Source organism: Ranitomeya imitator, chromosome 6, assembly GCF_032444005.1.
Source record: "Ranitomeya imitator isolate aRanImi1 chromosome 6, aRanImi1.pri, whole genome shotgun sequence".
Taxonomy (NCBI): domain Eukaryota; kingdom Metazoa; phylum Chordata; class Amphibia; order Anura; family Dendrobatidae; genus Ranitomeya; species Ranitomeya imitator.
In genome coordinates, this window is record NC_091287.1 from 447147983 (window position 1) to 447162620 (window position 14638).

The following is a 14638-nucleotide window of genomic DNA, read 5'->3' on the forward strand; positions in this document are numbered from 1 at the left end:
GAATATGCGGCTCCACCCCTATGGGAGGTGGAGCCGCATATTCATTTCTCTAATCAGCGGTCCCACGTGACCGCTGAACAGGGGAAGAGCTGCAGCACCGAAGACCGTGGGACGGGCAGAGGGAGCATCAGGATCGCCGGGACTAGGTGAGTATGCCTCAGCGCCCTCTCCCCCTCACCCGCCGACCCTGCTGCCCACCGTGACTCGAGTATAAGCCGAGAGGGGCACTTTCAGCCCCAAATTTTGGACTGAAAATCTCAGCTTATACTCGAGTATATACGGTATATCTTCAAGCCACTTTCTGCCCCTGAAACTGTGTAGTCTCCCATCCCCCCCCCAAAAAAAGAAGGGGAGATTATTATTGGCAAATCTGTGCATCTGCGTCAGTCCTGTTAGTGGCATATCCTGTCAGCCACTGTCTGCCACTGAAACACTACTGTAAAACTGTGGGCCAGATTGATTCACTAGTCTCCCCCCCCCAAAAAAAAAGAAGGGGAGATTAATATTGGCAAATCTGTGCATCTGCGTCAGTCCTGTTAGTGGCATATCTGTCAGACACTGTCTGCCACTGAAACACTACTTTAAAACTGTGGGCCAGATTGATTCACTAGACTCCCGTCCCCCAAAAAAAGAAGGGGAGATTAATATTGGAAAATCTGTGCATCTGCGTCAGTCCTGTTAGTGGCATATCTGTCAGCCACTGTCTGCCACTAAAACACTACTGTAAAACTGTGGGCCAGATTGATTCACTAGTCTCCCATCCCCCCAAAAAAAGAAGGGGAGATTAATATAGGCAAATCTGTGCCTCTGCGTCAGTCCTGTTAGTGGCATATCTGTCAGCCACTGTCTGCCACTGAAACTGTGTACTGTAATACAGTGGGCCTGATTTTCCCTGCACTCTCACACACCTATAAAGGGAGATTTAAATTGACAACAATTTTGTGTTTACCTTGTAACAGGTTTTACAATACCAAATAACGTTTGTAAGTTTGGTTACATATTTCCAAGAATGAGGAAGTCTGATGGAAGAGGTCATGGCCGTGGGCGGTCATTGCCAGCTGGTAATGATGGTAGTGGTGTTGGAGCATCAGGTGGTCGTGGGAAAAAGCAATATAGCACCTAAGACTCGAGTTGTTCAGCCACCGTCATCGTCTGGCAACACAAGGCCTCGAACGCTCCCTTTTCTGGGAGTAGGAAAACCACTTTTAAAGCCGGAGCAGCAGGAAAAAGTTTTGGCTTTCCTTGCTGCCTCTGCCTATAGCTCTTTTGCCTCCTCTTTGGAAACTGCGAAATGTAAAAGCAGCGTGTCGTCAGTGGATGTTCCCGGTCAGGGACAAGTCGCTTCCTTGCGTTCTTCACCCAGAACAACAGAGAAAGATGCGTCAGGCGACACAACGGGTTACTCCATGGAGAATTTACACATACCATTCCTGGGTTAGAAAGAGAAATTGTTAACAGGTCATGCCCATTACAAGATGAATCGGACATGGAGTGCACAGATGCACAGCCACAGCCAGATTCTTATGCTGTTCCTTTGACTCAGATCACAACATTGCCCTCGCAGTGTACTGATCCAGAATCTGACCCAGATGAGACTATGGAGCCCCGTCACAAACACTATAGCACCGGCTTACACGGTGACACAGAGAAAGGTGCACAGGACATAGAAGAGGAGGTCATAGATGACCCAGTTGTTGACCCCGATTGGCAGTCATTGGGGGAACAGGGTGCAGCCAGCAGTAGCTCCGAAGCGGAGGAGGAGGAGCCACAGCAGGCATCAACATCGCAACAGGTTCCATCTGGCAGGCCCGTATCTGGCCAAAAATGTGTGGCTAAACCAAAACCAGTTGTAGGACAGCATGGCCATCCGGTTAAAGTAGCTCAGTGTGCAATGCCTGAAAAGGTATCCAATAGTAGGAAGAGTGCAGTCTGGCATTTTTTTAACCAAGATCCAAATGATCAGTGCAAAGTCATCTGTAAGAAATGCTCAAGGACCTTCAGCAGAGGTCAGAATGTTAAAAGTCTAAATACAAGTTGCATGCGTAGACATTTAAACACCATGCACTTGCAAGCCTGGACTAACTACCAAACGTCCCTTAACGTTGTAGCACCCTCTCACAATGAAGCTAGTCAGCAACGCTACATCCCTTCCCTCACTGTAAGCCCAACGTTTACCACACCACCTGCAGCAAATGTGGAGGTTTTTTTTGCAAGGCCAAAGCAGTCAGGGAATCATCAGGTTCTTGGTAGGAAACACTGTATGTAGGCCAACAGCAAGAATACCATCACCAACCCTCTCTCAGTGTGCCATGTCCACCGGCACCCCCACTAGTACCACCATATGCAGGTCTCCAGTCCAGCTCACCCTACAAGAGACTCTCGTTAGGAAAAGGAAGTACTCATCCTCTCGTACACAGGGTTTGAACGCCCACATTGCTAGACTAATCTCGTTAGAGATGATGCCCTACCGGTTAGTTGAAAGCGAAGCTTTCAGAGCCCTGATGGACTATGCTGTACCACGCTACGAGCTACCCAGTCGACACTTCTTTTCGAGAAAAGCCATCCCAGCCCTCCACCAGCATGTAAAAGACCGCATTGTCCATTCACTCAGGCAATCTGTGAGTAGAAAAAAAGGTGCACCTGACAACAGATGCATGGACCAGTAGGCATGGCCAGGGGCGTTACGTGTCCATCACTGCACACTGGGTTAATGTGGTGGATGCAGGGTCCACAGGGGACAGCAATATTGGGACAGTTCTGCCTAGCCCACGGTCTAGAAAACAGTTGGCTGTAGGCGTTGGCCCCCCTCCTCCTCGTCCTCCAGCAGAAGCGACAGCTCATCCACAGACCGCAGTCGCACGACCACTCCATCCGCAGCTGCCACTGTTGCACACGAGGTGTCCCATTATGGAACAGCTAGTGGCAAGCGTCAGCAGGCTGTATTGGCAATGAAGTGTTTGGGTAACAACAGACACACCGCGGAAGTTCTGTCCGAGTTCTTGCAGCAAGAAACTCAGTCATGGCTGGGCATTGTACATCTTGAGGCAGGCAAGGTAGTGAGTGATAACGGAAAGAATTTTATGGCTGCCATAGCCCTTTCACAACTGAAACACACTCCTTGCCTGGCTCACACCTTAAACCTGGTGGTGCAGTGCTTCCTGAAAAGTTATCCGGGGTTACCCGACCTGCTCCTGAAGGTGCGCAGACTTTGCTCGCACATCCGCCGTTCGCCCGTACACTCCATCCGTATGCAGAACCATCAGCGATCTTTGAACCTTCCCCAGCATCGCTTAATCATCGACGTTGCAACAAGGTGGAACTCCACACTGCACATGCTTCAGAGACTGTGCGAACAGAGGCGTGCTGTTATGTATTTGTGGAAGGATACACATACAGAGGCAGGCAGTTGGACGGCAGTCATAGAGTTGTCAGGTGTGCAGTGGTCGAAGCTACAAGACCTCTGTCAAGTCCTTCAGTGTTTTGAGGAATGCACACGGCTGGTTAGTGCAGACAGCGCCATAATAAGCATGATCATCCCCCTAATGCGTCTGCTGATGCAAAGTTTGACGCACATAAAGGAGCAGGCGTCTGCAGACGAGGACGAGGGAAGCCATGATGACAGTCAGCCATTGTCTGGTCAGGGAAGTCTACTGGACGAGGTGGTGGGCGAAGAGGAGGAGGATGATGGAGATGAGTTTTTTTTGGATGAGGAAGCTTCACAGGGGGCAATAGAAACTGGTGGTGTTGCAAGGCCTGGTTCAGGGTTTTTGAGGGAGGCAAGTGACATTGATTTGCCCGAAAGTGCTCCGCAACCCAGCACAAGCAGTGAATTGACAACATTGGCCCACATGGCGGATTATGCCTTGTGTATCCTAAAAAGGGACCCCCGCATTATAAAAATGATGACCGATGATGATTACTGGTTGGCCTGCCTCCTAGATCCACGCTATAAGGGGAAACTGCAAAACATCATGCCACATGAGAACCTTGAATAAATATTGGCAATCATACAAACAAATCTTGTTGACCGTTTGATTCAGGCATTCCCAGCACACAGCTCCGGTGATGGTTCTCACACGAGCTGCAGGGGGCAACAGGGCAGAGGTGTTAGAGGTGCACAAATCAGAAGTGGCGTTAGACAGAGGGGTTTTCTGACCAGGTTGTGGAGTGATTTCGCAATGACCGCAGACAGGACAGGTACTGCAGCATCAATTCAAAGTGACAGGAGACAACATTTGTCCAGTATGGTTACTAACTATTTTTCCTCCCCTATCGATGTTCTCCCTCACCTGTCATTCCCATTTGATTACTGGGCATCCAAAATAGACACCTGGCCTGAATTGTCCGAATATGCATTGCAGGAGCTCGCTTGCCCAGCAGCTAGTGTGCTATCAGAAAAAGTATTCAGTGCTGCTGGTTCAATACTGACCGAAAAAAGGACTCATCTGGCTACCCAAAATGTTGATGATCTAACCTTCATTAAAATGAACCACTCATGGATTTCTAATTATTTTGCCCCACCTTTCCCGGCTTACACCTAGCTTTCCTTTAAAATGTTCTTGCTTTTGGACTGGTCTTACTGAGTGTTCCAATTTCGCCATTTGCAGCTGCTGTATGTCCAGCATACGACACGTTTACACCTCCCTAAATGGGCTGACTCCCCCCACGGGGCCGTGATCTCGCCACTTGGCGAAAGCACCCGTGAGAGTGCCTTTTTGTCTGAAAGGTGGGTGTGCCCACTTTAGGTCGACGGCACTGGCACCAGGTCCCTCATAGTACAATGAAGTGTCTCTGGCGGTGGTGGCGCGCACCCAACATCAGACACACCGTTGTAACATGAGGGGCCTTTGGCCAGTACCGCCGGGCACGAGAGAGTGCCCCCCACCCCCCTGCTCAAACTGTGCTCTACCACTTGCAAAATTATCTGTCACTGCTCCACCGCTGTTTAGTCTATGCGGTGAAATCCTTCAATGCTTGGCACTGACAATACCAATTTGTTGACATGTATGATGCTACTTAAAATATTCAGTGGCCCTGTCCTACATTTACACCAGTAAATACTTTGCGCCAAATAACTATGTCAAAGTCAAAGACAAAGTCAGCAGAGGAGCCCACCCCTATACCTAAGTATGCCACCCTTTTTGGGGGGGTTTGGTTTTTTTGCGAGACATTAACATCTATGTATTCTTTTGGAGTACTAACTGTGTCAGACACTCCTTCCAATAGTCCTCCGCTGACCACACCAATGCTGCCTGTGTACACCTGCAAGATAATTGAAACTGCATTGAGCCACCTTTTTTTATTTTAGGCCTACTAAGTCTGTCTGCGGTCCCTCCTTCCAATAGTCCTCCGCTGACCACACCAATGCTGCCTGTGTACCCCTGGAACCTAGTTAAAAGTGCATAGAGCCTACTTTTTTTATTTTAGGCCTACAAAGTCTGTCTGCGGTCCCTCCTTCCAATAGTCCTCCACTGACCACACCAATTGTAACAACCCTGCCGGCATCACTGCATCGCCTTCCATTCCCCACCTGCCTGTTACATTAACTCACTCACCCAGTGCCATGCTGTGAGATCTGTCTGCTGCCGGCTCCATGCCATGTGCTTCATGGTGGCTTGCTCTTTGTACACTTCCTGGCTGTGTGCATAGGGGGCGGCACCAGCCACTCCAGATTCTTATTGAGACTGTGTGCACCTCCCTAAGGTGCTTCTGGCCAATAGCCTTGAGGTCTCTGATATTTAAGGCATCCTCACCCATTGGAGGATGCCTGAGCAAACTATTCCCCCTCAGTTAGCACTTGCTACTGAGCTGCCAGGTCATGTCTGTTTCCTGTCTCAGAGGGCAGCAATACTGCAGGCCTTCATCTGTGTTCTGTTTGTGTATCCGTGTCCGTTCCTGTCTGAATTCTGGTCTAAGTCTGTTCCTGTTTCTCATTTGTCATTTCCCACTCTGCTGTGTGTACCTCCGTCTTATCTTAATGCTCTGTCTGTGGTTCTGCTCAGTTCTACCACAACCTGTGGTTCTGTGTCTCTCAGCTTTTCTCTCAGCTCTGCTCTCTGTAACTTTGCTCTGCACTCTGACCTTGCTTTACACTCTGCGACTTTGCTCTCAGCTTTGCACTCTGACCTTGCTCTGCACTCTGTGGCTTTGCTCTGCGGCTCTGCTCTTGCTCTGCGGCTCCGCTCCTTGCGGTTCTACCTGGCTCCGCTCCTTGCGGTTCTGTCTTTTGCTCTTGGCATTATCTCCTGCGGTTCTGGCTCTTGGTTCCTCCTCTAGCGACTCCGCTCTTGGCTCCGCCTCCAGCATCTCCGCTCTTGGCTCCGCGTCCAGCGTCTCCGCTATTGGCTCCACCTCCAGAGTCTCTGCTCTTGGCTCCGCCTCCAGCGTCTCCGCTCTTGGCTCCGCCTCCAGCGTCTCCGCCTTCAGCATCTCCGCTCTTGGCTCCGCCTCCAGCATCTCCGCCTTCAGCATCTCCGCTCTTAGCTCTGCCTCCAGCATCTCCGCCTCCAGCGTATCCGCTCTTGGCTCCACCTCCAGCGTCTCCGCTCTTGGCTCCGTCCTTGGCTCTGCCTTCTCCTTCTCTGCTCATAGCTCTGCCTTCTCCTTCTCTTCTCTTAGCTCCACCTCCTACTCTTACTCCGCCTCCTGTAATTCAACTTTGCTTCCACTCTTGCTCTATCTTCACTCTACAACTTCCATACTGGTCTCTACCTATTTCTTTATATTCTCCAGTCTGAACTGGTTCTTACCTGTTTCCATACATCCATCTGAATACCAGTTCCTACCAGAGTATCAGTCCTGTCTGCCAGTGCCAGCTGTGCCAGCCGCGCCCGTCTGCCTGCCTGTATCTCCGTCAAGCCAGTCCGCCCGTCAGGGTCTCTGCCATACCCGTCTGTCAGCCAGTGTCACAGCCGTGCCTGCCTGCCCGTGTCTTGTCCCCGGTGGGATCAGCATCCACAGTCCGACTCCACCCTGGAGTGGTACCTGGTAGCTTCCTATTCACAAGTCTGACCTCACCATGAGAGGCTCCAGCAAACACCTAGGAAGCTACTTAATTACGCCTCTTCCAGGGAAGATCGGTCTGTGGTCCAGTGGGGCCACACCCCCAGGCGCCCGCGCCAACCAGTCTCGGCACGAGCGTTACACCAATGCTGCCTGTGTACCCCTGGATCCTATATAAAAGTGCATAGAGCCACCTTTTTTATTTTAGGTCTACTAAGTCTGTCTGCGGTCCCTCCTTCCAATAGTCCTCCACTGACTACACCAATGCTGCCTGTGTACCCCTGGATGCTATTTAAAAGTGCATAGAGCCACCTTTTTTTATTTTAGGCCAAATAAGTCTGTCTGCGGTCCCTCCTTCCAATAGTCCTCCACTGACCACAGCAACGCTGCCTGTGTACCCCTGGATCCTATTTAAAAGTGCATAGAGCCACCTTTTTTTATTTTAGGCCTACAAAGTCTGTCTGCGGTCCCTCCTTCCAATAGTCCTCCACTGACCACACCAATGCTGCCTGTGTACCCCTGGATGTTATTTAAAAGTGCATAGAGCCACCTTTTTTATTTTAGGCCTACTAAGTCTGTCTGTGGTCCCTCCTTCCAATACTCCTCCACTGACCACACCAATGCTGCCTGTGTACCCCTGCAAGATAATTGAAACTGCATTGAGCCTCCTTTTGTTATTTTAGGCCTGCTAAGTCTGTCTGCGGTCCCTCCTTCCAATTGTCCTCCACTGACCACACCAATGCTGACCGTGTACCCATGTAACCTTTTTTAAACCTGCATCGAGCCAACTTTGTGGTGTAAGGCCTACTAGCAGTGTCTGGCTGCGCCACTCAATACAGCTGTCCTCTTAAAAAAAAGGACCTGCAATTATCAGGTTTTCAGCCTATCGGAATTTTAAAACTGCAGTGGGGCTACTAGCTTGGTTGGAGCCTACTAACAGTGTCTGCCGCTCCAAGGTGTTCTCCTGGTTGCCTTTCTTGAGCTTCTATCTTCAGGCTCTTGTTAAATAGTTGTAAAATGGAACAACTGCAGTGGGGCTACTAGTTTGGTTGGGGCCTACTAACGGTGTCTGCCGCTCCTTGCTGTTCTCCTGTTTTCCTGTCCTGAATTTCCATTTTCAGGCTCTCGTTAAGTAGTTGTTAATATTACACTGCATTTGGCCTACTAGTTGGGTTGGGGCCTACTAACGGTGTCTGCCGCTCCTTGCTGTTCTCCTCCACTGAACAAAGCAGTGCCGCCTGTTTACTACTGTTACCAATTTTGAACTGCATTTAGACTACTTACTGATTTGGGCCTACTCACTGTGTCAGCCTCTCATTACAGTTGCCCTCCACTGAACAAAGCAATGCCGCCTGGTTAGTCCTGTTACCAATTTTGAAATGCATTTAGCCCACTTTATTATTTGGGCCTATATCTGTGTTTCCTCCTCATCCTGCCCATTGCCTAGCCAGTGCTAGATGAGTCTGCTGGTACATTGACCCAGACCGCTACATTCCCCTTGCACGCTACACAGCCAGATTCTGACCCTGCTGAAAATGAGGTTCCCCTTCCCGCATACTATACCACCTTACACGGGGACAAAGAGGAAGGTGCAGATGAAAGTGCAGGTTCCTTCATCAGGTGGGGGGGATACTCGTTGGCAATGTCACTGGCACAGGGCCCCTCATAGTACGCAAAAGTGTCGCTGCCGGTGGGAGGAGCCCCCGCCGTGCAAACACACCGCCGCACTTTGTGGGGCCCTGTGCCAGTGCCAATGCGAATGAGTGGGCCCCCCCTGCTTGCTCAGGATCACAGCACTTGCAAAGTTGAAATACTTACCTCTCCCTGCTCCACTGCCGTGACGTGGTCCACGTTTCCTGGGCCCACTAAATACTTGAACCACCATACCCCCCACAACTTTAGCTAAATGACCCCCAATTTCCAATGCCTAACTATTATTATAAGGTAAATTAAGATTGACAAGCTTCAGTACCAAGAATGGATGTTTTTGCCATTAAAATGGGCACTGTAGGTGTTTTCCTGGCCTCCACTCACTGCCGACTATGCTCCCCCATTGACTTGCATTGGGTTTCGTGTTTTGGTCGATCCCGACCCCCGACTTTACGCGATAATTGGCCGATTTCACTCGACTCGACTTTTGAGATAGTCGGGTCTCGCAAAACCCGACTCGACCCTAAAAAAGTAAAAGTCGCTCAACCCTAGCTGTCAGGTGTTGAATTAGACTTTATTTTGATCCTTGACAGCCCAATTCTGTTATGTTACTCAAGGTAATCTTTGCTAGAGCTGTATATCTAATCTTACCCAAATTATGTGCCACTACTTCGCCTCCCCCCTTCCTCCTAAACTCACCTGCAAGGCAGACAGCCAACACAGTGAGGTGTCAGATTACACCTCCTATTATACTCTATGGAAAGAGATGGTTGAAGAGAAGTCAGGAGAATGTAACACAGTGAAAGATAGACACAAGCATATTGAGCTACATCTTTCCTCATATGTGTTTTAATCCAGTACTGGATTCACTGCCACACAGCTCAGTACTTCTTTATGTCTTCCATGCTGCTGCTTCTGTGTGCTACACAGGGCTGTGGAGTCAGTCAGAGTCGTGGACTCAGAGCCCATTTTGATTGAGTCGGAATTGGAGTCGGAGTGACTCCTAAAATATATAATAAATTGGGTACAGTAGTTCAATGCAGTTTGTGGGGAATATTTTTTTCATAAGAATTTGGGAAAGTTATGAAATGTCTTATAAATGTCTGTCCTATTCCTGATCTAAGGTCTAGACTTTTAGCTGAGATGAATCTGTGCTGCAGTTTATGTTCATGATAAGTAGTGAAGCTCCTCCTCTACAGATAAGGGGAAAAAATAAACACACAGGGAATGAAAGCCTACATTCATCTCAAAATTTCTGGAGTGAACAGGAAAGCAGGATTAAAGCGGGTAAGTACTTCCTAAAGCATATCTAAACTTTCAATAAACTGTGCATAAATCAATTATCAAGCTTATGTTGTCTCTATATGCTTGATGTTTTAGTTTGTTTTTCCTCATGTTTAGCTCATGTTTAGAGAAATTAGCTACTCTGATGACTTACCGTATTTTTCGGACTATAAGACGCACCGGACTATAAGGCGCACCCAGGTTTTAGCGGTGGAAAATAGGGAAAAAAATATTTGAAGCAAAAAAAGTGGTAAAATATTTAATAACATACTATTATATGTGGTGTTATTATATATAATAGTATGTTATTATATTGAAAGCTGCGGGACCAGTGTGGTGTCTGTGAAGTACTATATGAAGATGCTGGGGTGCGAGTATAAGAATGGGGGCACAGGGCTTATATTTAAAGCACCACTCCAGCACTGCAAAATAACACTGGAGTGCTGCTTTAAAATCCCATGGGAGAACTATAACTCCCAGCATGTCCTGCAGATCCTATGACATGCTGGGAGTTATAGTTCACTAAAGAAGTGGCAGAGTGCTTTATTGTGTTTTGGAAAGACTAACCTCTTGTGGCAGCCAGACACACTGTGGTGAGGTAAAAGCATCCCATGACTGCACACAGAGCCCTGCCTCTTGTTGCCTTTCCACAGCACAGGTAATGGAAGCTGCAGATTCTAGTGTTGGAGTCTGAAGGACCTGTGATGATGTCAAGAAGAGGGAGGGCTCTGTGCTGCCATGTGATGCTCCAGCCCACCCGCTTCTGACATCATCACAGGTCCTCCTTGTGCGCACTGCACAGCACTCAGCTCCAGCCCAGGAAGGTACAGCGATCTCCTTCCCCGGACCCTGCTGCTGCTGCTGCCTCCTCCCCTGGACACACAGATTTCCCCAGCTGCTGCAGGAATCAGCGCTGGGGAAGCCATGTGTGTCCCTGCTTCAGTGCACTATTCATTTGCTGCTCCCTGCTCACTGCTCAGCTGATAGGTGGGCGGGGAGTAGCTAATGAATATTCACTGCACTTAATCATCGGGACCATGTGGTTTCCCCAGCACTGATTCCAGGCAGCGGGGACATCCTGAAGTGGGATAACAGTGTGATCCCACTCACTGCTGCCCCCCTCCCCACAAGCTACATCCGTACCATAAGACGCACCCACACTTTCCTCCCAAATTTGGAGGAAAAAAAGTACGTCTTATGGTCAGAAAAATACGGTATATACATTATACAGAGTATAAGGAGAAAAATGTTTTCTAACATCTCAAATTCAGAAATACACTAACAGGATCGATAAGGACATATATATTTGTGTGTGTGTGTGTTCTGGAATGTGATTCAGCACAAACATGCTCCCTCCCTCCTCCCCTATTCATAGACTGTGAAGAAATATGATGTGAAGCATTTAGTGAGCTGCACTCTGCTGTGACAAGCCTTGACATTGAAAGTCCAGAGTAAAGCTATTTAACAACACATTTTACAAACTTTATACTTATCATCTGTGCTATTAATTTATGCAAAGGTTGTTTCATTTCTATCCCAAATTATACAGTGCATGATTTCCTATTTTTGCAAGAATTACAATATACTTTATTTTTTTCACAGGACAAAATTATTTTGAGAGCAAATTTACATAATTACAAAATGTCTAAGAAGCATCTTATGAAGTCAGCTGTATTTGAGCATTTCACAGTGACTCAAGAGAATAAACATTTTGTGTGTCAATGTATAAGTGACCCAGATGAAAACAAATGCTTTGATGCCAAAATCAGTGCATACTCAGGCAGTGGTAAAAATGCTCCTTCAAGAGCTTCCAATCTAAAAAGACATTTACAACACTGTTACCCAGAAGTTTACAAAGCTGTGACTGAAAAAGATCACAGCAATAGCAAGAAACCAGAGACCAGCACTTCCCGCCAGGCAAAGGGGAAGGAAAGAATGTCTCAAACATCAGTTACAAGATATTTTGTAAGTGACAAAGTTACTGTAACAATGACAGCAGATGTGTTTAAAAGACAGCTCATCAAACTTGTTGTGAAGGACTGTGTGCCATTATCATTATTTGCATGACCAGCTTTTACAGCTCTTAATGGAGAAATGTCTCGCAAACTTGGTGTTTCTCTGGAAAGAGTATTAGAAAATTAGTGATTGAAGAATCACCAAAAGGAAGATCTTACAAAGACTTTGAAGAGACACTTTGTATTTCTTAAAATGGGTGCCTGCACATGTTACAGAGTGAACTATTTTGATATCAACGTTCTATATGTTTGTGACAACAAAAAAATTGTTACTAAGACACTGGCAGTAAAAGATACTAAAGCTAATCACAGCAGCCAGTTTCTCCAGACCTTAGTGGAAAAAGTTCTGCAAGATTATGAACTCAAAAAATAACAGGTTCTTGCTATTGTAACTGATAATGATTCAAACATGAGAAGTACAATTAAACTGATGAATCAGAATAATGAATGTGAACAGCAGCCAGAAGAACATTTCACATTCAGTATGTTGGAAATGGAAGGCCACAGTCCTGTTCCCATAATGGAGGCACAAACAAATATTACTACAGAAGAACAGCAAAATGATTCTTTAAAGTTAGATGATCTTGTTGAAGCTGCTTCACACATATTTCCTATTCATCACATGTGCTGTGTTGTGCACATGCTGCACCTGGCAATAAGAGATCGTCTGCAAGAGGGACATGCTGGAACTCTGATTAGCAAAGTGAGGAAATTGGCTATTGCTACAGAACACCTAAAATTGATTCCATCTTGAAAAGATGTGCTGGAAAAGTGGCAATTGTGGATCAAGCCACTCGGTGGGGCAGCACCTACTTAATGATTAAGCGATTGCTTGAGCTGAAACCCTTCCTTGTAGATATGGCCAACCCTCAGGTAACACTACATGAAAGTCAATGGACACAGGTGGCTGAATTGAAGGAATTGCTTTAATCATTGCATTTTTATAAAGGAGTGGAAGAACTTGTTGTTTTACCTGTACCAAAGAGGAGGTTTAATCGCAGATGGCATTGCTGCTTCAATGAAACGGAGGGAGACACTGCTATTAGAAAATAAAATTCTTCTGGCAGCTGTTTATGTGGACTCGAGTCATCATATATTGCTGGATGATCAACAGCTTACTAAGGAAAAGAAGCTTTGATTGAGGTAGCAGTCAGGATGAGTGGGCTGCAGGATGGACAAGAGCAAGACGACTTGGGTCCTGCCAGTGCTGCTGCCGTTCCTTCATCCTCATCAGATGAGGAGTTTGATTTCAACAAGTATTTGGACGACACGGAGCAGTCAAAGTGTTGCTACGGGAAAAAGATTCCACTCCCATAGAAAACAGATTGACCATATTTCAGAAAAAAATTTCACTTGCTCTCAAAGAAGTATAAGAGTTCAATCGTTCATTAAAACTGACTGTGCACAAGGCAATTCCTTTATACCCTGAAATTGTTAGAGATGTTGCCCATGTGGTTACTGGTTTGCCACCAGCCCAAATTAGTGTAGAGAAGTTGTTCTCTAGCCTTAAATTAATTAGGCCAGATTTGAGGTCATCTATAAAGGAGGATTTGATGGAGGCGATACTATTTCTCAGAACAAATTCATAGACTGCACAAATGCTATTCAGTATGTTTTTGTTGAAAACTGTTCTTTTCCACTTACTGCAGAGTGAATAATAAATTGTAAATATGCAAAAAAAAAAATTGTTCTAAAGTTGTATTTCAATAAATGTATTTTATGTTCTATCTAAATGGCTTGATTATTGTATCATAATAAAGATTAAAAGCCTGATGTTACCATTTTACTACAGTAAATTTATCACTTAAACTTAAACATGAGCTATGTATGAGGGAGTCAGAATCGTGGAATCGGAGTTGTCATGGGAATTGAGGAGTTGCAGTTGGAGTTGAAGTCAGAAGTTTGGTTTACTGACTCCACAGCCCTGGTGCTACATATAAAAAAGAGCAAGAATCCATCTTCCTATGTACTGTGTATGAAAAACATCAAAGCAGCTCATCTTCACCTTCCAGCACAGAGAGCACAGTAGAGACTGCAGAGGGGGAAACTGATGAAAAACACAAGATAATGAGCAAAAATTGTGTTTATCTTCATGAACACACATGAGTGCTTCTTCTAAAAAGTTACCTGTCATGGTGGGATGGATTTTACACTCTTTTGATTAAAATAGTGTTAACTAAGTAGCCTATGTTATTTACTTGTATCATTGCTATTTATTAACTTACTTCAAAGTATTTGCTCATTTTGTTTTTATTTGTTTATTTTTACACTTTAAAGATGAAACCTAATTTTTAGTTTAACAATTTCTCTATTCTTCTGTATTTAAAAGGTATATCAAGGACTTTATGAAAAACCAAAAATGTGACTAACAGGCAGGTAGTAGCTACCTACCTGCCTGTTGTGCATAGCGCCGTTCTTCCCCGGCACAGAGCAGTCAAAAACTGCTCTTGCTGGGAATCAGCTGCCTCTGCTGACATCACGTCTACAGAGCGGAGGTTTCTTTTCTGCTCCGTTGACAGGGTGGGACTTCGACTTTATTCTGATTGACAGCCAGATTCCTACTGACTAACTTGGGGAGTTGGCTGTGAATCAGAATGATATCTGAAGTCACACCACATAGCGTCAGCTGAATCGCTGACAAGAGCGGTCTGTGACCACTGTGTTGGGGAAGAAAGCCTCCATGCATA

General features: G+C 46.4%; 1 protein-coding gene across 2 annotated transcripts in view; it reads left to right on the forward strand.

Annotated features, from left to right (window-relative positions):
• The window catches only part of DNAJC5B (DnaJ heat shock protein family (Hsp40) member C5 beta), a 284887-nt gene that overhangs the window by 232490 nt on the left and 37759 nt on the right, over positions 1 to 14638 (forward strand). The gene's annotated exons all lie outside the window — the stretch shown is intronic.